Genomic DNA, 25,084 nt, shown 5'->3' with positions numbered 1-25,084 from the left:
TCATATAGTTTTTGTCTTTCTCCTACTGACTTCACTTAGCATAATACCCTCTAGGTTCATCCACATTGTTGCAAATGGCAAGATTTCATTCTTTTTCATGGCTAAGTAATATTCCAGTGTGCGTGTGTGTGTGTGTGTGTGTGTGTGTGTGTACACAAATACCCATTGTTAAACATTTTAACATCTATTTGTATGCTACAAACATGATGATGATTGCTTATTCAATAAAACAGTGCCTTTAACAGCTATATACAACAAAGCAGTGTTACCTGAGTTTGAGTTACTGTGAAGCAAGAAGTGAACTCTTCATTCATTAGTTCAGATTTTCTCCTATATCACACTCTTGTGCATGGAGGTCACAGGAGTTCTCAAGTATCCTCAATTATTTTTTCTTCCTCTATCCCCCATCTTTGTTGTTGTTTAGAGATTACCATCCACCAGATCTAAATATTATTTTAAAATAGCAAATATATGGACTTGTCCTTTTCTGAAAACATTCCTACCCGGTGATACGTCATGATCTTTGAGTTCAGGTGTGGCTGAGAAGGTCTCTGAGATGCAAACAGGCTTCCCCATTCTGAAGTCTAGTCTGTCCTCTGACGAATGCTGTTAGCTGCCTTCTGAAATGCAGGGTTCTCAAGTGTGTTCAGGTAAATGGAGCTGCACAAATATAAACACTGTTAGTGGAATACAGCGTTCATCCATGGAGTTACTGTTTTGTGGAATATCCAACTCATCTAAATATGAACCGTGTGCTCATTTCTTTTGCTGTATGGGGGATGTCATTTGTTTTATTAAGAATGAATGTGTTGTTCTTCTTACATGAAAATGATTCTTGCCCCTGAACTCCAATTTTTTTGGGGGGACAATTGAAGTTTAGGACAACAAGTGTGTTGTTTGGGGTTGTTCTGAGCCTGAATCTGTACTGTTGCCTAATTTCCTTGTGAACACCGTGCCTGAAGGCAACAAGCTGAATTGTGTTTTTAATATTCATTTAAATTAGAGATCTACAGAAGTCTCTTAATAGAGTCCATATCATGTAAATAATTTATTTTTATGAGCACTTGTACTATTTTGTTTAAAATATTACAAAAAAGAATATCTTTCAAGTCTCTAGGCCAGGGTTTTCAGGAGGAAGGGACCTCCTATCATTGGTTTTCACAGCCTGCCCCATGTGCTAACTGAGGGAGTTCACAAATTCTTGCCCATTTATATTTCAGTAAAATTCTCTATTCCAGTAGAAAAACCTATCCCAGGGATGCCAGGAATCTGGGGTATATTGGCTGATACTCAGCATGTAAGAACAGCTGCTGTAGGAATAGCAGGGGCTTTCACAGTTTAAAAAAATCAATCACAGGAGTCCTTTAAGCCTCCTTTTGGAACAAGTGTTGAAAAAATGATAATTTCTCTGGAAAATGCTCTTTTCATCGATCTAAACACCCTTCACAACTACCACATGTCAGCATGATTTTACCAAGCCCCTTACAATGACAGAATATTTCTTACACATTTCCCTGTGGGCTAGAATGTACCTCCCACAAATAAAATCAAGGAGTGCCTGCATCTTGCCTTTACCTGAAAATGTCTCGGGGTAAGAGTTATGACATGTCATCAAAGAGATTAGAGCATCAGACTTGGAATAAGCTGGCAACAGAACTCAGAAAGAAAACATACAATAAGTTACAAGACTGTAAAAACTCCAGGACCAGAAGAGCAAGCAAGATCTTGTCCCTTTACCTACCTAAGGCAAAATAGGGAGTCATTCCCCATGGGAAAAGCAAATGAAACCTAACCCCAGACCTTCATTTCAGAGCCTCATCTCGAGAACTACAAGGTTAGGAACAAGGAGTCTAATCACACTTTTCATTTTCACCAACTGTTGCCATGCTTCATAGTGGGAAAGAGCCCAGATGTTGATATGATCTGTGTATGCAGGAATGGTGGAGAAGGTGGAAACGTGCCCGTAAGTCCCTTCTCTCATCACATTCACAAAACATTGAGAGTCTAACCCAAATTGGAAGCAGTGAAGAAAATGCTGGAAGAGAAGTAGAATAAATTGAAGAGTGTTCTAGCTCTTCTGTTGAGGGATCTAGACGCATCCTATCCCTCCTGATTTGGGGGAAACCAATCTCAATTATCCTTCTCAGTTCCCTATGCTTTGTTACCTTCATGATTCCCTTCTTCATTTTACTTTTTTTCCCCCTCATACTTCTTTTCTGTTCTCTTTTTCCTTATTTTCTCATTCCACGTTCATTCCATGAACGTTTTCTAAATACTACAGCAAGCCTGATACAGACCAGGCCCTGTAGACACTAAGATGAATACAGCACCAGGGACGTGGCTGAGGGGAGGATAGAGGGGGAGCGTGACAGGTCTGGTTTGTGACATATGGAAGTTGAAGCCCCAACAGGATATCCCTGGAGGTAGACAGCACTGGTTGGGAGCGCTAGTCAGGAGCTCAGAAAGGAGGAAGATTTATTGAATGCCTGTTGTACTATAGACACTGTGTTCACTGGTGGGAATACAGTGAAAAGATAAAACCCAGCCCATTTATCCAAGGACTTTTAAGAAAACAAACAGCTGCATTCAAGTGTTAGAGGTGCAGAAAAAGTGTGGGCGGGTGCAGAAGCGGTACAAAGGACAAGTGGTCAGATGTCCTATGTGGGGAATGAGGAAAGTCAGCCCCTCGGTTTCATTAAGCAGGCCAGCCAGGATGGTGTCCATAGGCATTCAATTTGCCGCTGGCCTTTGAAGTTCTATTGATACCAAATTGTTCTAGCCAGTCTTGCCCATGGGAAAAGATTTGCTTTTCTTTCTTTCTTAAATGTTTATTTATTTTGAGAGAGAGAGTGTGTATATGTATGAGAGCGGGAGGGGCAAAGAGAGAGGGAGAGACAGAATCTCAAGCTGGGCTCCATCTCACAAACTGTGAGATCATGACCTGAGCTGAAATCAAGAGTCAGACGCTTAACCGACTAAGTCATCCAGGCGCCCCAGATTTGCTTTTCTGATTTGTGTTCTTCTTTCTCTAACTGGGCACTGATCTCCCGGTAGCGGAAGAGTCTCCATGTCTATATGGGGAAAAGAAATCTGTGACTACATGTAAGACCTTCTTCCCAAATTGTTACAAGAAACCTAAAGTCGTTAGCTTTATTGTCAGGCTTAACACTATGCTGATTTTTCAAAATAGCCAATGATCTTTTGCTTTTCTTCCTATGCATTTCCTGGGCCCTAGAACAAGCCTGATGGTGTTCTGGGTTGAGTGCACAGACTTTAGTAAAGCTGGCAGTCTGATGGACTGCAAGAACTTTCTGAGAGTACAAGTAGATAATTGCTGTGAGGGTTTTTTTGGTCATGTGAGATCCGATCAAATCAACTTTCTATTTCAAAATCCCTTCTCAGCTTTTGTGATAAAATCCCCCTTGACGATCAACTTATCAGATCTTGAACTAATGGAAATTCCCTCCCATTCTACCCTACTCCCAACCCCATTTGTCTGAGCATCAGAGTAAATTCTCCCATCTTTCATCAAACACCCATTTTTGTCTGTCTCCTAACCTAAAAAAATCCTCATAGTCTGATTAAATGAGTTAAGGTTTACATAAACAACTTAACTCTCCCAGCCCTTTCTCAGATGTCTGAGTTAACTCAGACAAACCAAAAATGGAAACCCAAAGGTCACATACCTGCTGCATTTTTATCCCTTTAATGGAAAAGTCCCCTTTTGTGCTTTTCCTGTGCCAAGAACACTGTTCTCTATCCACAAGTTATTGCTAAGAAAACAGGCAGCCTTGAACATTGGTGGGAGGTTCTATATACAGTTAAGTCAGTCTGACTGCAATTAACCCAGATATTTCTTCTCAGTCTAGGTTTGTTTTTCCAGGTTTTGGATTTAGAAGGTCTACTTCCTTCCAAAATTACCTATTAAAATGTTATTTCAATTATGGCAATATATTATTATTGATGACCTGAACCTTATTTATGATACTCTTGCAAGTTACACAGGATTATTATGAAATCATTATAGTGAAGTGAAAGTTCCTTCTTGTTAGTTGTGGGGAAAGAGAAGCATTAATGGATCTTTCTCTCTCTCTCTCTCTCTCTCTCTATTAAGTTTTTATTTAAATTCCAATTAGTTAACATACAGTGTAATATTCGTTTCAGATATGCAATATAAGATTCCATACTTCCATACAACACCCAGTGTTCATCACAACAAATGCCCTCCTTAATCTCCTCACTTATTTAACCCAACCCCCACCTCCCCTCTGGTGACCATCAGTTTGTTCTCTATAGTTAGGTCTCTATAGAAGGTCTCTCTTTCTCTCTCTCTCTCTCTCTCTCTCTTCCCTTTGCTCATTTGTTTTGTTTCTTAAATTCTTAAATTATGATGTGAAATCATATAGTATTTGTCTTTCTCTGACTGACTTATTTCACTTAGCATAATACTGTCTAGCTCCATCCATGTTGTTGCAAATGGCAAGATTTCATTCTTTTTTTATGGCTGAGTAATATTCTATTGTGTGGGTGTGGAGATATATATATATATATATATATATATATATATGTATATATATATATATATATATATATATATATTCTTCTTCTTCTTCTTCTTTTTTTTCATTTAAGAGAGAGAGAGACAAAGCTTAAGCAGGCTCCACAGTCAGCAGTGGAGTCTGACATAGGGCTCGATCCTGCGACCCTGGGATCATGAGCCAAAATCATGACCCTGGGACCTGAGCCAAAATCAAGAGTCAGCCACTCAACCAACTGAGCCAGCCAGGTACCCCATATACCACATCTTCTTTATCCATTCATCAGTCAATGGACACTTGGGCTCTTTCCATAATTTGGCAGTTATAGATGCTGCTGCTATGTACATCAGAGTATATGTATCCCTTTGAATTAGTATTTTTATATTCTCTGGATAAATACCTAGTGCAATTGCTGGGTTGGAGGATAGTTCTAATTTTAACTTTTTGAGGAACTTCCATACTGTTTTCCAGAGTGGCTGCACCAGTTTGCATTCCCACCAACAGTGTGAGAAGGTTCCCCTTTATGCATATTTTCACCAAAACCTTTTGTTTCCTGTGTTGTTGGTTTTAGCCACTCTGACAAGTGTGAGGTGATAGCTCATTGTAGTTTTGATTTGTATTTCCCTGATGCTCATTAATGTTTTTAGCATCAGATTATTGGATCTTTATCATTTTTGTGGCTATTTAAAATTTTAATTAAGTCCTCTAGTAACAGGCCAAAGAGTTGGGGGATTTGAGATAATCAGAAATGAAAGTATTTTCTTTAAAATTTTAGTACCCCATTTCAGGTACTATTCCTCCTGTGGCCGCTTTATTCAATATAGATGAAACAAGCATAATCTGATAAACACAGAGTACATGGCAAAAAAATTACCTTATAAAATACATTTGATTTTATGCCACACTAACTATCCTGACTGTTCAAGTATCTTGTTAGTATGTACAATGGCTAAGCTTACTTCTTATTCCCAAGAGAAATGAGTGGATGGTAAAAATCATCAGGATCAGGGTTATTCTACTTAAGTTCATCATTGAGAATTGTTAAAACTTGCACCGGATTTTAGAAGAACATGCCTGGTCTACAATGTTTGATAATCCTTCAAGTTCCTCAGTATTTAGGATAGTTAAGAGCCTCAAAATGCATTTTGAACAGTTCCCCAAATGCCATAGCAAAGCAAGCAAACAAAAACCTACATCTCAGTCCTGTCTCTACCATAGATGACCTTCAATAACATATTTAGTTTATTTGGATCTCAATTTTCTCATTTGCATTATCATTAGGTGATCTCTAAGACCTCTTTGAGCTCCAAGATTTTATGATACTAACATTAGGAAAAAATTTTTTTTAAAATAACAAGAAAAAGGGGTGCCTGGGTGGCTCAGTTGATTAAGCAGCCGACTTTCAGCTCAGGTCATGATCTCGAAGTTCATGGGTTCGAGCCCTGCAGCAGTCTCAGTGCTGACAGCTCAGAGCCTGGAGCCTGCTTCAGATTCTGTGTCTTCCTCTCTCTCTTCCCTTCCCCCACACCTGCTGTGTCTCTCTCTTACTCAAAATTAAATAAACATTAAAAAAAGTTAAAACATTAGAATGATGCCCATTTTTACTAAAATTAGTCTCAAAGGTTCTTGCATCTTCTGAGAATTGGTACTTGTAAGTCTTGGGTGTTTGTGGTCTTGACAATGAGGGAGCTACATTTGAGTCTACATTGGAGTGAATCATTCTCAACGTTTGAATGTGAATATCTCTTCTTAAGGTCAAAATATTTTACAGAGTTCCACATGATGATATGTGTACTTCTGGAATCAAGTGATTAAAAAATTAGGCAATGCCAGAGGGATATTTTGACTTCATTAACATTTAAAATGACTTTTTATTTTATTATTCACAACACCATCAATGTAGATTTAGAGAATTCATTACTTATTATGTATGTAAGTTTGGACAATATTATTATATATTATTATGTATCAGTGAGGATGCCTTCAACTCCAATAACTGAAAATACCAATTCAAATTGGCTTAAATGATAAGGAAGTTTATGGGGTATCTGGGTGGCTCAGTCAGTTGGGCGTCTGACTTTGGCTCAAGTCATGATCTTGTGGTTTATGAGTTGGAGCCCCTGTCTGGCTCCGTGCTGACCGCTCATAATCTGGAGCCTGCCTCAGATTCTGCGTCTCCCTCTCTCTCTGCCCCTCCCCCACTCATACTCTGTCTCTCTCTCTCTCAAAAATAAGTAAAATATTTTTTAAAAAGATAAGGAAATTTATAATCTTATATCCAAGGAATCCAGAGATAGGGTGGCTCCATGACTATTTATTCTGGCTCTCAGTGTTGTCATTGAGGAACAAGGATGTTTTCAATTCTCATCTCCTCACTGTGGTGATTTTGCTCTTGTGGCTGTAGTGTTTTAACAATTCTACATCACATCCAGACATAACAATATCCTGAAAAAGAAAAGGCTTATCTCTTCTTTGTCTCTTTAGAAGCAATAAGCCTCTCCCAAAAAGTCCCTAGATAGGCTTTCTTCATGTACAATTGGCAAGAAATGGGTCACAGTTCCTTCCTAAATCCATCATTAACAAGGGCAGTAGGTTAAAAGGAAAAGTGTCGGGGTAGAATTGAGAAGCTGCCACCATGACCACTATAACAGATAATACATTCCCAGTCTATACAGAAGACTATGCACAGAGCCATGGTAATAAGTTGACATGTACTGCCCGATTCTCCTTCCAAATACTCTGGAAATGCTTGGTCAAATCCTATCCATTACACCAAAGTCCATAACACTCACCACACTGTTAATGATTTGTATTCTTTTGTGGATTAAAGAAATCAAATAAAGGCAAATCACCTTGTGTGTGCTTTTCTTGAGGATAAATGTCAAATACTGCAACAAATAGCACATGTCATGCTTTCTTAATATTTAATGTTGCTACTGAAAAAACAGATATCTGCCCGCTGAACCAGTCTCAAATGAAATCACAGAGATTATGATTGGATACCATTACTGCCAACGATGTCTGCTACAAGAATAGTAATAAAAGAGGTCAGTCAGAAATAAAGACTTACTCAGACAAAAAAAATTGAGGGAGTGAGTTGTCAATAGACAGGTCTTTTAAGAAATGTTAAAAGAAGTTTGTTTTTTTTTTTCTTGTTTTTTTTTTTTTTTAATTTTTTTTTTTCAACGTTTTTTATTTTTGGGACAGAGAGAGACAGAGCATGAACGGGGGAGGAGCAGAGAGAGAGGGAGACACAGAATCGGAAACAGGCTCCAGGCTCCGAGCCATCAGCCCAGAGCCTGACACGGGGCTCGAACTCACGGACCGCGAGATCGTGACCTGGCTGAAGTCGGACGCTTAATCGACTGCGCCACCCAGGCGCCCCAAAAGAAGTTTTTTAGAAAAAAGGATAATTATATAGGTCAGAAACTCAGGTCTACATAAAGTAAGGAAGAGAACTGAAAAAGGAATAAATGAAGGTACAATAAAAACTTCTATTTTTCTTATTACTAATTTACCTAACAGACAACAGTTTGTTCAAAATATATTTTGTGTGTATGTGTACAACATGTGTGTGTATGTATAATACATATATGTATTATGTACATATATTATGTATATAATATATGCTTATATGTAAGTAAAATGAAAGACAGCAATGATACAAAGGACAGGAAGGAGGAGTTGGAATTATTTTGCTATTGTAAGATACTCATACTAACATGAAGTGGTATAGTATTATGTGTAAGTGGACTTTACTTGTAAATGTAAACTCTAGGGCAACCAGTAAAAAAAAAAAAAAAAAAAAAAAAAAAAACCTTTAAAAAGAGGTATAACCAAGAAAGGAGAGAAACTGGAATCATATAAAACACTCAACTAATATCACAAAGGCAAGAAAAAGAATGGAAGACAAAAATAGAAACAAAGAAAAAGGGTAACAAAGAAAACAGTAACAGACATGATAGGTATTAACCCAGCTGTTATTAATCATCACTTTGAATGTCTATGGTCTAAATATCTAAAAGACACAGTTGTCAGAGTGGATCAAAACACAAGACCCAATTATATGTTGTTTACAAGAAAACTACTTTAAATATAAAAACACATATAGATCAAAAGTATGGATGAAAAATAAAAAGATGGAGAAAAATATACCATGCTATTATTAATGTAAAGAAAGTAGGAATAGCTTTTTAATTTCAGACAAATCAGACTTCAAAGCAAGGAAAATTATCACAGATAAAGAAGAGGATTGCATAAAGAATAGGTCAATTGTAGAACAAGACAGGACAATCCTTAATGTATATGCACCTAAAACCAGAGCATCTAACTATTATGAAGCAAACAGTAATAGAATTTCAAAGAGAAATAGACGAATCCACTATCATAGTTGGAGACTTCAACATGCCTCTATCAGAAATGGACAGATTCAGGAGCACCTATGTGGCTCAGTTGGTTAAATGTCCAATTTAGGCTTGGGTCATGATCTTACAGTCTGTGAGTTCAAGCCCTGCATCTGGCTCACTGCTGTCTGCACAGAGCCTGCTTTGCATCCTCTGTCTCTTCTCTCTCTACGCCTCCCCTACTCTCTCTTTTTCTTTCAAATATAAATAAATGTTAAAAAAAAAAAAAAGATAGGAATGCAAGCTGGTGCAGCCACTCTGGAAAACAGTATGGAAGTTCCTCAAAAAACTAAAAATAGAACTACCCTATGACCCAGCAATTGCACTACTAGGCATTTATCCAAGGGATACAGGTGTGCTGTTTCCAAGGGACACATGCACCCCCATGTTTATAGCAGTAATATCAACAATAGCCAAAGTATGGAAAGAGACCAAATGTCCATTGATGGATGAATGGATAAAGAAGATGTGGTATATACATACAATGGAGTATTACTCAGCAATCAAAAAGAATGGAATCTTGCCATTTGCAACTATGTAGATGGAACTGGAGTGTATTATGCTAAGTGAAATTAGTCAGAGAAAGACAAAAAACATATGACTTCACTCATATGAGGACTTTAAGAAACAAAACAGATGAACATAAAGGAAGGGAAACAAAAATAATACAAAAACAGGGAGGGGGACAAAACAGAAGAGACTCATAAATATGGAGAACAAACTGAGGGTTACTAGAGGGGTTGTGGGAGGGGGGATGGTCTCAATGACATGTCTGATTTCAATGACATGGAATTAAACTAGAAAACAACAGATAACTGGAAAATCCCAAATACTTAGACATTAAACAACATTCTTCTAAATAACACAGGAATCAGAGGAAATACCAAGATAAATTTTAAAGTATTTTGAACTAAATGAAAACACTATATGTGTTATCAAAATTTGTGATATGCAGTTAAAGCAGTGTTTAGAGGGAAACTGATAGCATCATATGCTAATATTAAAAAAGAAGAAAGATTTAAAATCAATCATCTAAGTTTCCACTTTAGGAAATGAGAAAAAGAGCAAATTAAATCCAAAGGAAGCAGATGAAAAGAAATAACAAGAATTATAGCAAAAATCTATGAAATTGAAAACAAGAAACCAATGGAGAAAATCAACAAAACCAGAAGTTGGTTCTTTGAAAAGATCGATAAAATTGATTAGCCTGTAGTAGGCTGACTAAGAAAGAGACTCCATAATTTACTACTGTCAGAAATGAAAGAGAGGACATTACTACAGATCCTACTGACATTGAAAGGATAATAAAAGAAAACTATAGGGCGCCTGGCTGGCTCATTTGGTAGAGCATGTGACTCTTGAGCTCAGGGTTGTAAGTTTGAGCCCCACATTGGGTATAGAGTTTACTTTAAAAAAAACTCTTTAAAAAAATTTTTTTTTAAGGAATCACTATAACTCTACACCCACAAATTTGATAACTTAGATGAAATAGACCAGTTCCTTGAAAGATATGATTTGCCAAAACTCACAAAGAGAAATAGACTATTAGGATAGGCTTATATCTCTTAAAGAAATGGAATCAATAATAACCTATTTTAAAAAAACATCAGTCCCAGATATATTCACTGGTGACTTTTACCAAACATTTAAAGAAGAAATTATACCAATCCTCTACAATCTCTTTCAGACATTAGAAGCAGAGGAAATACTTCTAGTTTATTCTATAAGGCCAGAATTACCCTAATACCAAAACCAGACAAAAATGCTATAAGAAAACTAGAGACCAATATCTTTCATGAATATAGACATAAAAATTCTCAAAAAAATTAGCAAATCAGGGGCATCTGGGTGGCTCAGTTGGCTAAGCATCCAAGTTCCACTCAGGTTGTGATCTCACCCCTTGTGAGTTCAAGCCCCACATCAGGCTCTGTGCTGACAGCTCAGAGCCTGAAGCCCACTTCAGATTCTGTCTCAGTCTCTCTCTGCTCCTCCCCCACTCATGAACTGTCTTCTATCTTTCTCAAATACAAGTAAACATTAAAATTTTTTTTAAAAACTTAGCAAATCAACCATATCAATGTGTAAAAAGAATTGTACACAATGACCAAGTGGAATTTATCCCAGGTATGCAAGACTGGTGCAACATTTGAAATCAATTATTGCAATCCATCACGTCAATAGGCTAAAAGAGAAAAATCACATATTTGTGTCAATAGATGCAGACACATAGATCAATGGCACATAATAGCTCAGAAAGAGACCAATACTTATATAAGTAATTGATTTTTTGACAAATTTGCAAAGGTAATTCAATGGAGAAAGGATCATCTTTTCAACAAATGGTGTTGGAACAATTGGACACCCTATATAAAAAAAATAAACAAACCTTAATAGATACCTCTCACATAAAAATTAACTCAAAATGATTCACAGTTATAAATTTAAAGCTGAAAATAATAAAACTTCTAGAAAAAATATATGAGAAAATCCTCATGAACTTGGGTTGGGCATGTTTCTTAAACATGGCTTTAATATACAATTCATAATAGGAAAAAAATGATAAATTGGACTTCCTCTCCAAAGTGTTCTATTAAGAAAATGACAAGTCTAGCTACAGGCTAGGATAAAATATTTGCAAAAGCACCTCAAAGAGGATTTATACCCAGAATATATATAGGATTATCAAAATTCGATAATAAGAAAACAATGCAATTGGAAAATGGGCAAAGATCTGAACAGATAATTCACCAAAGAAAATAAATGAATGAGAAATAAGCACATGAAATGATGATCCACATCATTAGTCAACAGAGAAATGCAAATTAAAGCCATAACATAATACCACTCCACACTTACTAGAATGATGAAAATCAAACAAATGTACAATACCAACAGCTGACAAAGACATAGAACAATATGAGCTCTCATACATGCTGGTGAAGATGCAAAATGTTACAAACATTTTAAAAAAACAATTGCTAGTTTCTTAACAAATTAAATCTATATTTACCTAGGTCAGCATTCCACACCTAGGTATTTGTCCAAGAGAAATAAAAAACTTATGTTCACACAAAATCTGTACATAATGTTTAAAGCAAACTTCATTCATAATTGACAAAAACTGAACACAATTCAAATGGCCATCAACATATGGATGTATAAAAATTGTATATCCAAAAAATTGAATATTACTTAGTGATAAAAAGAGGCAAACTAATGTTCACAACACGGATGAATCTCAAGTTCTAGTCCAAGAAGCCAGCCTCAAAAGGCTATGTATTGTAGGATTCCATTACATGACAACCTGGAAAAAGGAAACCATAGCAATAGGAAACAGATTAGTAGTTGACAGGGGCTCTAGATGGGGATGGATTACAGTGGTACACAATGGAACTTGGGGATGGGATGGAACTGTTCTAGATCTTGAATGTGGTGGCTATACAACTATATGCATTTGTCAAAACTCATGGGGCACAAAAAAGGGTAAACTTTACTGGACTTAAATGATCTGATTTACGTCTGATTCTGGCAAATGGCTAAAACACCAAGGGCCCCAAAACACAAGCTGGGAACCACTGATGTAAGAATAGTTTGGAAATTTTTAGATGAGTGTTATAATCACTGGAATGTTGAGTCAATGAGCATGTCAGGGAACAAGACCTGATTTCAGTGTGAGTCTATATATTAGAGATATACCCATGAGGAAAACAGTGGTAACCACAAACTAGATAACAGGGTGTGGTCTTCATCTGAATGAAGATGGTCCTTGTGTGGACATGTTTTATGAGAGCCAAGCCCATCTTCTGAATCTTGGAATATAGTACAAGAAAATGCTCATCACCTGATGCAGACATTTCAGATCTTTGGGCTAAAGGCCATTAAAATCCAGTAGTAAATCCATCTGTCATGTGGCTTCCTGCTATTTTGTTGAATTGTTTTTCCTTGCTCCCCAGTAGGGATCAGGCCTAACATATTGGTCTATTTAAACAACTAGTCTATTTACATTCGGTTACTCATTCTTGAGAGCTCATCTTTTTTCTATGAGCAATATTGAACTTATAATCTCCTTGATGCTTCTGACATCCCTTCTATGTAATTTCTGAGCAAATAAAGTATGAATAACTTGGCTTACCCCAGCTCTTAGAGAGGTTTAACACTGCCAGTGTGGGCAGGTAAACAGTTCCAAACAGAGGAATTACTTCCAGCCCAGATAGGAGGATTTTCATTTCTTCCATAAATGGGGGAATCTTTTGGAATCTAAGGTATATATTTTCTCTGATTATGAAAGGGAAGCAACTGCTAAGAGTAACACTTCACATATTTTTCTTTGGCGTATTGCTGTCTTTTGATAAAAAGTAATCTATAAATATTTATTATTAGAAACAAGTTACAGGGGCGCCTGACTAGCTAGGTCAGAGGAGCGTGCAATTCTTGATCTCAGGGTTGTAAGCTGAAGCCCCACATTAGATATAGAGATTACTTAAATAAATAATTATTGTGAAAAAAATGAAAAGAATTATAGATAATTTAGTAGGGCATGTGTTAGCAATAACACATGATGGTTTTAAACTAATTAAGTATATTATCTACAGGTAATATATTCCAGTATTATCCCATTGTCTTAATATCTAAATTCTTCAAGACAGAAAATAAAGCCATTTTTTATACCTCCCATGTGTTAGGTAATGAACATAGGACAAAAAAATGGAAGCAGGGAAAAGTCCAAACCAAGGGAATGATCTTTTTTTCTCCCATATCCTCCTGCAAGCTCTAACAGATGGCATCTTGAGGAAGGTAGAAGGTGGCCTTTTGAATGAGAGAAAAGGAGGAAAGTTGCTGTGGTCAGTGGTTGGCTTGGAAAAATCTCAGTGTCATCCTAAGCCCTACTCTCTTTGTCATCCTAGCAGCAATCACTAAATGCAATGTGTCTGCCCAACCTCCCTGATATTGGCCCCTTTGGTTCTTTTCCTTTTTCATCTTTGCCCTGCTAAACTTCAGCCTTTATCTTTCACCTAAACTATTGCCCTAGTGTCCTTACTGGTCTCACTATCTCATCTCTTCTGGTCCACTCTACATTGTCACCATATTAATTTTTGTTCCACCAAGTTCTCATCATTCCATTTTTTGACTTCCCATAAATCCCTCTCACCCATGGAACGATGTAGACATTCCTCAGGCTGGCATTTCAGATTCCCCATGATCCAGCTGGCACACCCTATACCTCCAACCTCTCCCTATCTCCTCCTTTTTCATGGTATGTTTTACCATCCTCCACCCAAGCCTTACTCTTTCCTGTGTCTGTGCCTCTCATGCTGGATCCTGTGCTTGAAATTTCAGCTCCACCTTCAGCTTCTTAATACCACCCATCTTTTTCAGTCCAACTCAAATGACATCTCTTTCATGAAACATTAGGTGACGCCCACAGCTGGATATCCATATATCTTTTTTTTTTTTGTATTGTAAATTCCTTAAAGGTATGTTTTACATCTCATCCTCAATTGTGTCTATACACCCAATCCCATGTTCACAGTAGACAATAGGTAATTGTTTATTCATTCAACAAATGTTTATGGGTTCTGAGTGGGTAAATGAGTAAATAGATCTGAAATTAGAAATGGAAGGAAAGAAACCAGGTGCTCTGTTATAATAAAGGCAGCAAGGAACACAGTTTGGGAACAATTCAAGAACTATTAGAGAGAGGAAAAGCAGATGGAGACCTTAAGCCCACATGCGGAAGGGCAGGAGTTGGTACTATTTCTCAGCTGCATTCTCCCAAAAGCCAACTTGCTCCATAATTCTGACATATGCTATTGTCATCATTGTTTACAGGGAGTTCTTATCCAGGAGTACATGCAACCAAAGAGAAAGTTAGGCAGAAATATGTCCTTCTAGTCTTAGAAAGATGGTAGCAAACTGCAACAAGTAATTATTGTATCGTTTTTATTTTAATATGTAGGAATTCTTTTTTTTTTTTAATTAGTGGGTTTACTATCTGACAAAAGAGCTGAATCAATGACTGTAGATACTGGAATTATCTCATTAAATATAAAATGATTTTCTCTCACCTCCTTCTCAGTGAATTTCTTATTGTCTCTTAGGAATGCAAGGCGAGCATATCCCAAAGCCTCAGGATTCCTGGATGAAAGTTTCATGAGAACAACATATCACTACCATGTGATGTTTTATAAGAGGGTCACGAAATTGGTAGAAATCCACTGATAGGGTACATTCCTTTAAGCCAAGTAAGTAAAGAAAACTCTGTGTTCACAAAGATTAATGAAGCAGTGAATAGTCATTTGACAAAAAACACTCACCCTGTTACTAAAAAGTGGATTTACACATCACTTTTCAGAAACTTGGCAACCATGTAAAACAGGGTCCACCCACACTCACGTTGCTCAGCAAGTGATGAGAATCTGGGCACCAGGTGCCAATCTGGGCTACACGTGAACAGACACCCTTTCTCCCCAACCTATTTAAAAGTCAGTAGATAATTTGGAGTGGATGAATATTTTTCCGGTTGCCTCTTAAGGAAATTTTCTTTCTAGTCCATCACAAATTGATGAAATGTGACTCATTAACAAAGCTCTGAATGGAGGAGGGAACAAGAAACACCTTTCCGGTGTCTTAGTCACTGCTACTTCCTAACCTTGACTCTTTGTTCCTTCATTTTAGCAAGGATTTTGTTGTTTTCTGGTTAATTTAAAACATGTAAAAGACAACTCCCTTAGTACCAGGAGTATGGTAGGAACTTAATTCATGAATGTTGAATGAATATAAGATTTCTTTCACTCCATGTACCAAGGTAATGTCTTCTTATAAATGATTTTGCTAAGGGGCTCAGTTGGTTCAGCGTCTGACCTTGGCTCAGGTCATGATCTTATGGTTTGTGGGTTTGAGACGACAGGGCTTTGTGCTGACAGTGTGGAGTCTGCTTCCAACTCTGTCTCCCTCTCTTTGCCTCTCCCCTGCTCATGTTCTCTCTCCATCAAACATTAAAAAAATTTTTTTAATAAATAAATGATTTTTGCAAGCACGATAAATGGTGAACGTTGAGTAGAATATAAACACTTGAATTCTTTTAATTTCCTTCTTTCCCAAAGTGCCTAGTACAGGACTGTGTAAATAGCGCGCACACACACACACACACACACACACACGCACACAGGCTTATTAGCTATTGAGTTAGCTTAGAGGATCTTGGATGAATTACTTTAGGGTTTATCTATTTTGGGTCTGACTTTTCCATTGTCCCTGGAGAGTACCAATGTTATTATAGGACCCCAAGGGGAGAGGGAAAAAAAAAGCCATGCTGATTCCAATGGTTGGGTAGCATGTTTGGTTTTATATTTATATATTTGGTTATAGTTAAATAACTGTTTGGTCCATGATTGCCAAGTCCTAATAGACAGATTTTTATCTAAAAGCATCAATAAACTATACCAACACCATAATGCTCTTGACTGCAAATATCCCCACTATTCAGGTGGTTTTTGTTCTGATTTAAGTTGTCATTTGCTCTCAGGCCTGATCTATTTTGATATTGCTTACTTTCTTTCATCCCAAAGCCATGGGCATATTTAAATTTTAATGATACACAAGGCAATGGGTAATGAGGGTTGGAGGAATATAGGCTCTGCCACTGTGTAAAAAAAAAAAAACAAAAAACAAAAAACAAACCCACTCCTCCTCCTGTGTCTTCCTTTACTCTCACATCACTACCAAGCCTGCAACACTTTGGATGCTTAGGTCACCAAAAGTCAGTGGGGGGAGGGGGGTTCCCTCATCAGACAACTCTGCAACACCAGTTGTGTGTCCTAAAATTTAACTCAATTCAGACACTGTCTGCTTGGAAATAGAGTCAGATCCCACAGGGTAAGGGCTTGGTGCTACAAGACTGCCCCCCACTTCAGATGCCAGTTGTAAGTCATAGGTCCCCAGGTTACCCACAACTTCTGTCCAACTTGGCTACAAATCAGAGGTTCCTGTGACCTCCTCCCCCTTGGATTCACTTATTTGCCAGAGCAGCTCACGGAACTTAAGGAAACACTTATTTATGTTTATCAGTTTATTAAAGGACATGATAAAGGATATAGATGAACAACCAGACTAAGAGATGCATTGGGTGAGGTCTCGGACATTCCTGAGCACCTGAGCTTCTCTGTCCGTGTGGACCTGGGATGTGTCACCCTCCTGGTACGCGGATATGTTCACCAACCTGGAAGCTCTGTGAACCCCATACTGTTGGTTTTGTATGGAGGCTTTATCAGGTAGTTATGATCAATCATCAACTCCATTTAGGGCCACTTATTAAGTGTAAAATCTTTGGCCTCATTATTCGACCTCCCTGAGTTTCACTTTTCTCGGCTATAAAATGAGAGCAACTCTTAGAGTTTCTATAGGGATTAAATAAAATACCATATGTAAAATATCTGGCACACAATAGACCTTAGAAAACACTAATTCCAGTCTCTCTTCTTTCTTAATAATCCAAATACTGATACAGTACCAGTGTAGAGTTGCTTCCTGATGTCCATTTAAGAACATTTTCCACCTCCCTCCCCTGACTAATGAGGCCCTGTTCTCCCTGTAGCTTCACTCCCACTGCCACCCTACCTTCATTTGGTACAGTTAAATAGATTGGCATCACTTTTCCTCAAATTCATCATGCTTCTTCTACTTCATAGCCTTCTCAAATATTTTCTTCCCTGTCTAGATTCTAGAACATTCTCAATCCCTCCTTTCACCTGTATGACCTCTGTTTAACCTTCCTCTGTCAGTCTGAATGTTACCTTCTGAGCAGGACTTGTCCTTCCACCTCTCCTCTGAATGATCTCTCCTCTTCTCTTCTCTGGTAGTATCCAGAATTCTTTCTTTATTTGCGCTGAATTGTTTGGGGTATGCACACCATCTGTTATAAATTGTGTCTCCCGTGCTCGCTTCGGCAGCACATATACTAAAATTGGAACGATACAGAGAAGATTAGCATGGCCCCTGCGCAAGGATGACACGCAAATTCGTGAAGCGTTCCATATTTTTTTTTTTATGGTATACTCTATCATTAAAAAAAATCCACAAAATTTTCCATCTGTTTTAAATAACGTATGAATGGATATGATGCTAATTGGCAGTACTTGATTTTTTTTAAGCAATAAAATTTTATATATAAAATTAAAAAAAAATTGTGTCTCCCACCCCCAAATTTAGATGGTGAAATTTAACCCCCCTTACTTTATAATGTGACCACAATCTGTAGATATGGCTTTTTTTTTAATGTTTATTTATTTTTGAGAGAGGGAGAAAATAGCGAGCAAGTAAGCCTGAGTAGGGGAAGGGCAGAGAGACAGAGACAGAGAATCCCAAGCAGGCTTTGCGCTGTCAATGTAGAGCCTGATGCAGGGCTCGATCCCACAAACCTTCAGATCATGACCTGAGCTGAAATCAAGAGTCAGAAGCTTAATCGAATGAGCCACCCAGGCACCCCTGGAGATATGGTTTTTAATGAAGTAGTTAATATGAGGCTGTTAGGATGGGCTTTAATCCAATCTGACTGGTGTCCCTGTAAGAGGAGATTAGGATATGTAGCAAGAGAGACAGCTAGGATGCTGAGCGCGCGCGCGCGCGCGCGCGCACACACACACACACACACACACACACACACACACACACACACAGAAAGGCCAAGTGAGAACACAGCAGGAAGACAGCCCTCTGCAAGCCAAGGGAGAGGCCTCAGGAGAAACCCAAGCTGCCCACATCTGGTCTTGGACTTCCAGCCTCCAGAACTGTGAGAGAATGAATCTCTGTTGTGTAAGCCACCAGAATTTTGTTCCGGCAGACTTAGTAGAGTAATATGTTGTTTAAGACCTATCTTGTTCCACCAGACTGTGAACTCCACAAGGACAGAGAATATGTCTACATTTCACCACTGAACTCTCAACAAATAATGTCTGGCTCTAAGCAGGAGCCAACATGTTTTCGTTTAACTCATGAATTAATGAATAAATGAATGAATGATGCAGGCTTATGTCAATTTTATGCTGAAAGCTCTCCATCTTCCAGATTCTCCAGTGCTCTTTTCCCATGAGATCCAGGGCAGACACGTTGAGTAAGTATTTATTTGGGGTAAGTAGGAACATCCCAGATACAAGAACCCAGTAGTGTCACATTCTAGGTCATTGAAAGGATTCTGAAATGGGTTATTCCAGCACAGAATATTGGGAGCTTAGGAATGAGATGGCTGCAGGTGGTACTCGGTGGCCTGCTACCCTTCTAGTGGTGTGAGTGCCCACAGTGGCAGGGCACAGACATGCATTAGTGCTATACTCCAGGAATCCTACGGCTCTCCTCAGGACTGGGAATACCACCTAAGCGAGTCCCAGGTTCAGACCTCCCATATTACCAATACCAAGAATCTCAAGTTAGTCTTTAGGGGTCCTGAAAAGCCAGATGCTCAGCAGGCTTTCAAGAGAAGTATATAGATTGGTATAAATTGACCCTTTAGGGAAGTCTAATGGTTCCATGGAACGTAGCTGAGGCCACAGAGTTTCTAGGCATCCACCCTTGTCTTTGGGTATCTGGAGACTGTTTGCCTGATTTGAGTGGCAAGAAGGTCCTTCACCATCCTCAACAGTATCTATCCATTATTTAGTAGCTAAATGCCTAAAGTCCTGTCACTAATATGTCACTCTTTGGAGTAAACACCACTCTACCTGGCTGCCCCTTTAAAAAAAAAAAAATGAATCCCTATGCCACCAACTGTGCCATATTTGCATTCACTAACATCTTATTCTGAATGAGTTGGCCCATTTCCTCCAGGTGGGCTTGACCCTGCTTGGGTCAGAATGCAGGGAAGAGGGCAGAGGCATCTACAGGAGAAACAGGTCTTGAATATAAACCATGCCAACTTCATAGGTTTTCCGGGCTCGGGCCCGTTGACCACAGGCCCCCCAGAAGCTTGGCCACACCATGAGTCATGCATTTGGGGATTTTTACTATTCTGTGGCAGAGAGGAAAGGGAAAACCAAATTGTGGCAGTTCTCTGGCTATGGAAGATAAGGAGAAGTAATAAAGGGCATTTCCTTTACCTTTGTTCCCTTTTCCCCATGGACCCATAAATGGTTAATGGGCCTACCCCTGTAGGAGAAACTTTCTGCCTCCTGTGAAGTTTGGTTCCTGGAGGCAGATCTTTTTTAAATGCAGCAAGTGTCAGATAATTGGAAGGGTGGAGTCACTGTAAACCCCGACACACCTTTGTCAGGACTTGTTAGGGAGCAAAGAATTGAAAGGAACAAGGGGTAGAGCAGGAGAAGTGAACATTTTTGAAAGATCACTCAGCTCTAACACACCTGAGCTGGGTCTGGATAAAAAAAGTGGGGCCTGCAAACATCTTGGAGAAAACACCAGGAGGAGAAAGAGAGAGAGGGGTTGATTCAAAGTTGTTTCCAGTTCCTTCCAAATCTCAAAGGAGGTAAGTAACAGGAGGTATCTGCCCTTTCTCCCTTCTTCTGGGACTTTGGTTTGACATTGGCTGTTTAGAACTCAAGTATTTGTTGGGAGAAAATAAGAGTGAGTTGTTAAGGTTCAAGTGTTGTGCTTGAAGTGATTAATTGATCACAAATGGTTACTTTGGTTTCTGCGTTCTGCTCTGCTCGGGGCAGGTCTTTCAAAGGAAGGAGAAGAAAGATTCATCAGCGGGAAGGAGAGAAAGGCCAATTTAGATAACTTGGACTCTAGTGGCCAGTTTGTTTTTCTTTTTTTGGTATTTTCAGTATTGCAAATGGCTTGTGTTGAGTTGTTTCATTTAGATTATGACAGAGTTGGTAATTCCTTCAATCTCAGCCTCTCACTCTCCTGCTACCTCTGTTTCCTTCTCTTCCCTCAACAGCAGACAACAGCTCAGAGGGGGAAGTTAAAGAGTCGGTAAGTGGGAGCTTCTCAAAGCAGCCCCTCAGCTCTGAGAGGTGAGGGGCTGCCAGGGGACCTCTGTGCTGGCAGGTTCCGATTAAACTCGAAAGTATGGATGGACATTGTTGTTTACCACACTTTCAAAATACTACTGCCGCTAATCTAAAGTAAAGTGTAATATCTGAAATGATATGATTAATCCAGGAATTTCCTGGTGTCAAACTTAGAACAAGAAAAAAAAGAGAGAGAGAAAATTTTGTCTGTGCACACACTTTTACTGGTTAATTTGTCCCCACCCCTAAATCATTTTGGTGTGAGAATTTACCAACTTCAGTATCTCACTGGACTGCACTAACTTCTCAAAGACAAATTGCCACTTTGCTTTCTGAAGGATAGGCAAAGCCTCTGGCACATCACTTTGTTTGAGTAGCAAATAGTTGAATTTGCTAATATCCATAAAATATAGTGCGATTTTTAAAAGATAGCCATTTGAAAAGCAAAATTGTTTATTCTCACCCCTATCTGCTCTCTCTTGGAGTTAAGTCACAGATCTAAGTCAGAACTAGACTAGAGAGGACATCCGGCCCCTGATGTATGCCCCTCAGAGAATCAGAGTGTCCAGCTGTACTCTGAGCCCCTTCAAACACCCACACAAATCCGATCAGAGTTTACATGGGGGGCAGTTAAAGAGTCTTGCTTCAATCTTGGATGGAAACTCCGATTCATGAAACTGATCCCACCTAAGAACTAACCCCATTCTTAGATTAGGTCTGGCCCAAAGGAGTCTATGTCTACGTGGTTTGGGGCTTTTCTGCTATTGTTAACGGCCTCCGGACTTAACGAAATGTGGCTGTAACCAAGAGGCATGATCACAAAGCTGGTGCCCCAAATCCCCCAACCTCAAGTGATAAAAATCAAGGATGCCAAATGTAGCAAAGGTGGCACACCCATTGCCGAGATGTTGCAGAGATAAAAACCGCTGAGACCATCAACCCTAGGACATTGGTTTTCCTGGCCGTCACGCTGCTCGCTCCTTCTGTGCTAACAGATCATAGCTAGTGGATGGTTTTCTCACATTTGGACCATTTTGTTGCTTTGTTTTAAAATTTGAAGTGTACAGAGAATGGAGTAATAGAAGCTGTAAAAATTGCGATTCCTTAGCAGACTATAGAAAGATTAATTCCTAAAATAAGAACACTTAGCTTCTCCATTCCCTTCCTTACTAAAGACCAAGGGTCTCATGGGTCATTAGAATAAGGTCAGTGTGATAGTTTACTACCCCTGATAGCAGTTTGTCCTTGTGTGTGCGGGTCTTTCTCCACGTCATCCTGGGAATAGTTTTAGGTGAATTTGACATTTAAATGAAGTGGAAAGAAAAGAAAATTCAAAAAAGTAGAAAAAAGAAACATCTTCAAAAGATCATTAACTATGAAATAATCACAAAGCAGCCCCTTAGAACTATGGATGGAAATTAGCATAGTTTTGGAATTGAGAACCTAGTGATCTGCCCTTCCTTGATTCTAGTGAAATGGCCCAAACATCAAAGAAGTTAAAATTAAGGAGTTAAAAATTATGTGACTTGACAGTGCTTCCATTAAGTAGTGTTTTGGAGAAAAGCACAGTGGGTGAGCACGCCCAGAAGAGGCAGCCTCCGCACATGCCCAGGCCTGCCAGTCTCCTTTCCCCAGTGTTGCACCTCTTAAAACTATCTGCACTGAAAATGTTTGAAAAGGAAGTCCTTTGGGAATGCTGTAGATCCCATGGGACCATCCCAGTCAAGGTTTGTGCCTCGACCCATTGCTTTCCATTTGATAAATCACTTAAAAAAATTTCATCTTAAGTTTTTGGTCTAAAGGAATCTGTCTCCTAGCACATCCCTACCACTTCAGACTATCAGTCTGGGAGCCAGCTCAAAGTCTGTCTCAGATTTTGAGACAGTCATCAGAACTCCATCCTCTGTATTCCAGGCCTAAGAAATCATTCTGTATGGCCATGGGACACAGCCATCTGAGGGGCCTCAGGCCAAGAAGCAGGGGTCCATCCACCTGCACCTACCTTGGGCACATTCTTTCCCAGAGTACCTTCTAGTAAGGATCCCCCAGGCCCTGGAGGAGGGTATCTGATTTCTTAGCAGGTGATGTCCTTGTGCCTTTCGGGAGCTGAGGAACCCTTTACATTTTGCAGCACATCTCAAGGCTCCGTCTTTGGAACTTAAGAACAAGATGAGTGTGCCTAGTCAAGTGGGTTATTTTCCTGGTTACAGAAAGAACAACAAAACATTCCTTGGGTTTGCTGCCTGGACACCGAGACCCTGATCACTTGGAGCTATCATCAGTCTGCCTTGATGGCTGCAAGTAAAATAAACCTAGCCAAACCCATATGTATAGCTGCTGACAGCAGCTTGCTTTAACAGATTAAAATAAGCAATAACTTGCAGGAAGTAAAAGCTTCCCTGGATTGTTATAAACACTTCCTTTCAGGATAACATTTCATACCAATTCAGGTGTCCCCCTCAGTGGCTCTCTACTGGCAGCCAGGTCCATTTGAATGTTTAATCTCCAAAATGTCTCCTGGTCCACAGGTAATGACCAATCAAAAAAAGAAAAAAAAGGTGGAGCAGGCTTCAGAGGTACCAAAGGCAATTACTGCTTAAACAAAAGATTTCAAAGACAATGTATGGTTACATGTATGTTTGCATGACAATAGTCATATAAGTTATAGCCAGAAGGCAGACACAGACATAGGCCAGGTTTGGCCTTCTAATGACGCTGGTCTCCCTTGTGAAATTATTTATGGAGCCCCTCCTTTTTGGCTCTAGGAAACATACCTGCAAAGACTTTCTGTGGCTTCTCAGATCCAGCCGGGAATTTTTCCATGATGCCTCATTCTTTGCCTAGAGCTCTGTTTAAGAAACTCCAGTGAGCAAGAAGTTGGCACATTCACCCAGGCCCTGAGGCTACCTGTGCTGATCTTGGTTCATTCCACAGGATAGCTGAGCAGCTAGCTTGTCTCCTTCCTGTGGTCTTGGTTTTCAGTGGGGAAGTCACCCAGGCCTGCATTCTGACGTTCATGGGCCCTAGATGCTTGTTATTTTGTGGACCCCTTCATCCATTAAAAACAAAACAAAACAAAACAAAACAAAACAAAACAAAACAAAACATCTTAAAAGTTATATTTTATAACTGCATTGAAAGAATATGAACCAGGTTGGATTGTGTTCATTTCTCTTCTGATTTTTAAAAAGAAATTGAAACACTTTTGTAGGTGCCTAAAAGTATGACAGGATTGGGCACTGTGCCTTCTATGCCTAATGGATAAGTTGACCCTACAATCACTGGGCAGGTAAAAAAGACTGAAAGGAGAAATCTTCAAGCAAGGGGAATCCTGGGCAGAGTGGCTTGCCCAGAATTCTAGAATCCAATTTGAACTGCATCCAAAAGAGGAAGGGAAGGTTAGAGGGAGGAGAGAGAACCACAGGAAAAGCCAGACTTCACGTCCTCCCAGAACATGGGACTGAGAAGCACAGCAACGAGAATCCAGGTGGGTGGGGAACCCTGTTGTGTCTCCTGTGTGTTTAAACCTGAACCCCCACCCAGCTTCTTGCTGTCAAGTGGCCTCAGCCCATCTATGTTTCAGGACACAGTGGACAAGATCTCAATGATTTTCCCTTCCAGAAGCAGTGAGTGAAGGGGCAACATAGATAACACACAGATATGTCTTTTCCTATGTACTTCTGTAGATTTTACACATTTTCTTCATATATTTTTCCTACTCATGTCTGCAAATAAGCATCATGGGCTAGCTTGTTACAAAGGGAAAATTTCATACTGTGAAAAGTACTAAGTTCCATACAAGTACCAACGACACAATGATTTTCCCCCTAATTTAAATCCTTCCAACATCATTCTCCCATCTAAACTGTGAATAATGAAGCATGAATGTCTTATAGTCATAGAATTCCAATAGAACACTGAAAATTATGGGATACATCAAAATGAGTTTGTTAAAAGCAGCAAGTGCCCTGACAGATATCCTTCAGCTGTTTGTTACTTTGGCAAAAAATGGAGGTTTTATAGTCAAAGGTCAGGACACCACATCTTCCATGTAATCCCTTTAATGCTCATCAGGGGGCAGCCTGGTCAATGAGATCCTGAAAAATAAGCTTTCCACACAAAAGAATAGAATCCAAAGTGGAACTATTAAATTATTCCTTCTTAGAACTGAATCAAGAAGTGG

At 39.1% G+C, this 25,084-nt stretch overlaps 1 non-coding gene across 1 annotated transcript; it reads left to right on the top strand.

The window, feature by feature from the left end:
- Positions 1-17,873: 17,873 nt before the first annotated feature.
- LOC125933602 (U6 spliceosomal RNA) lies at positions 17,874-17,980 on the top strand. The gene has a single exon (XR_007461016.1). It is a non-coding gene; the product is annotated as a U6 spliceosomal RNA (small nuclear RNA).
- Positions 17,981-25,084: the final 7,104 nt, after the last annotated feature.

Source organism: Panthera uncia, chromosome D2, assembly GCF_023721935.1.
Source record: "Panthera uncia isolate 11264 chromosome D2, Puncia_PCG_1.0, whole genome shotgun sequence".
Taxonomy (NCBI): Eukaryota; Metazoa; Chordata; class Mammalia; order Carnivora; family Felidae; genus Panthera; species Panthera uncia.
This window is presented reverse-complemented; position numbering and strand designations above follow the sequence as displayed.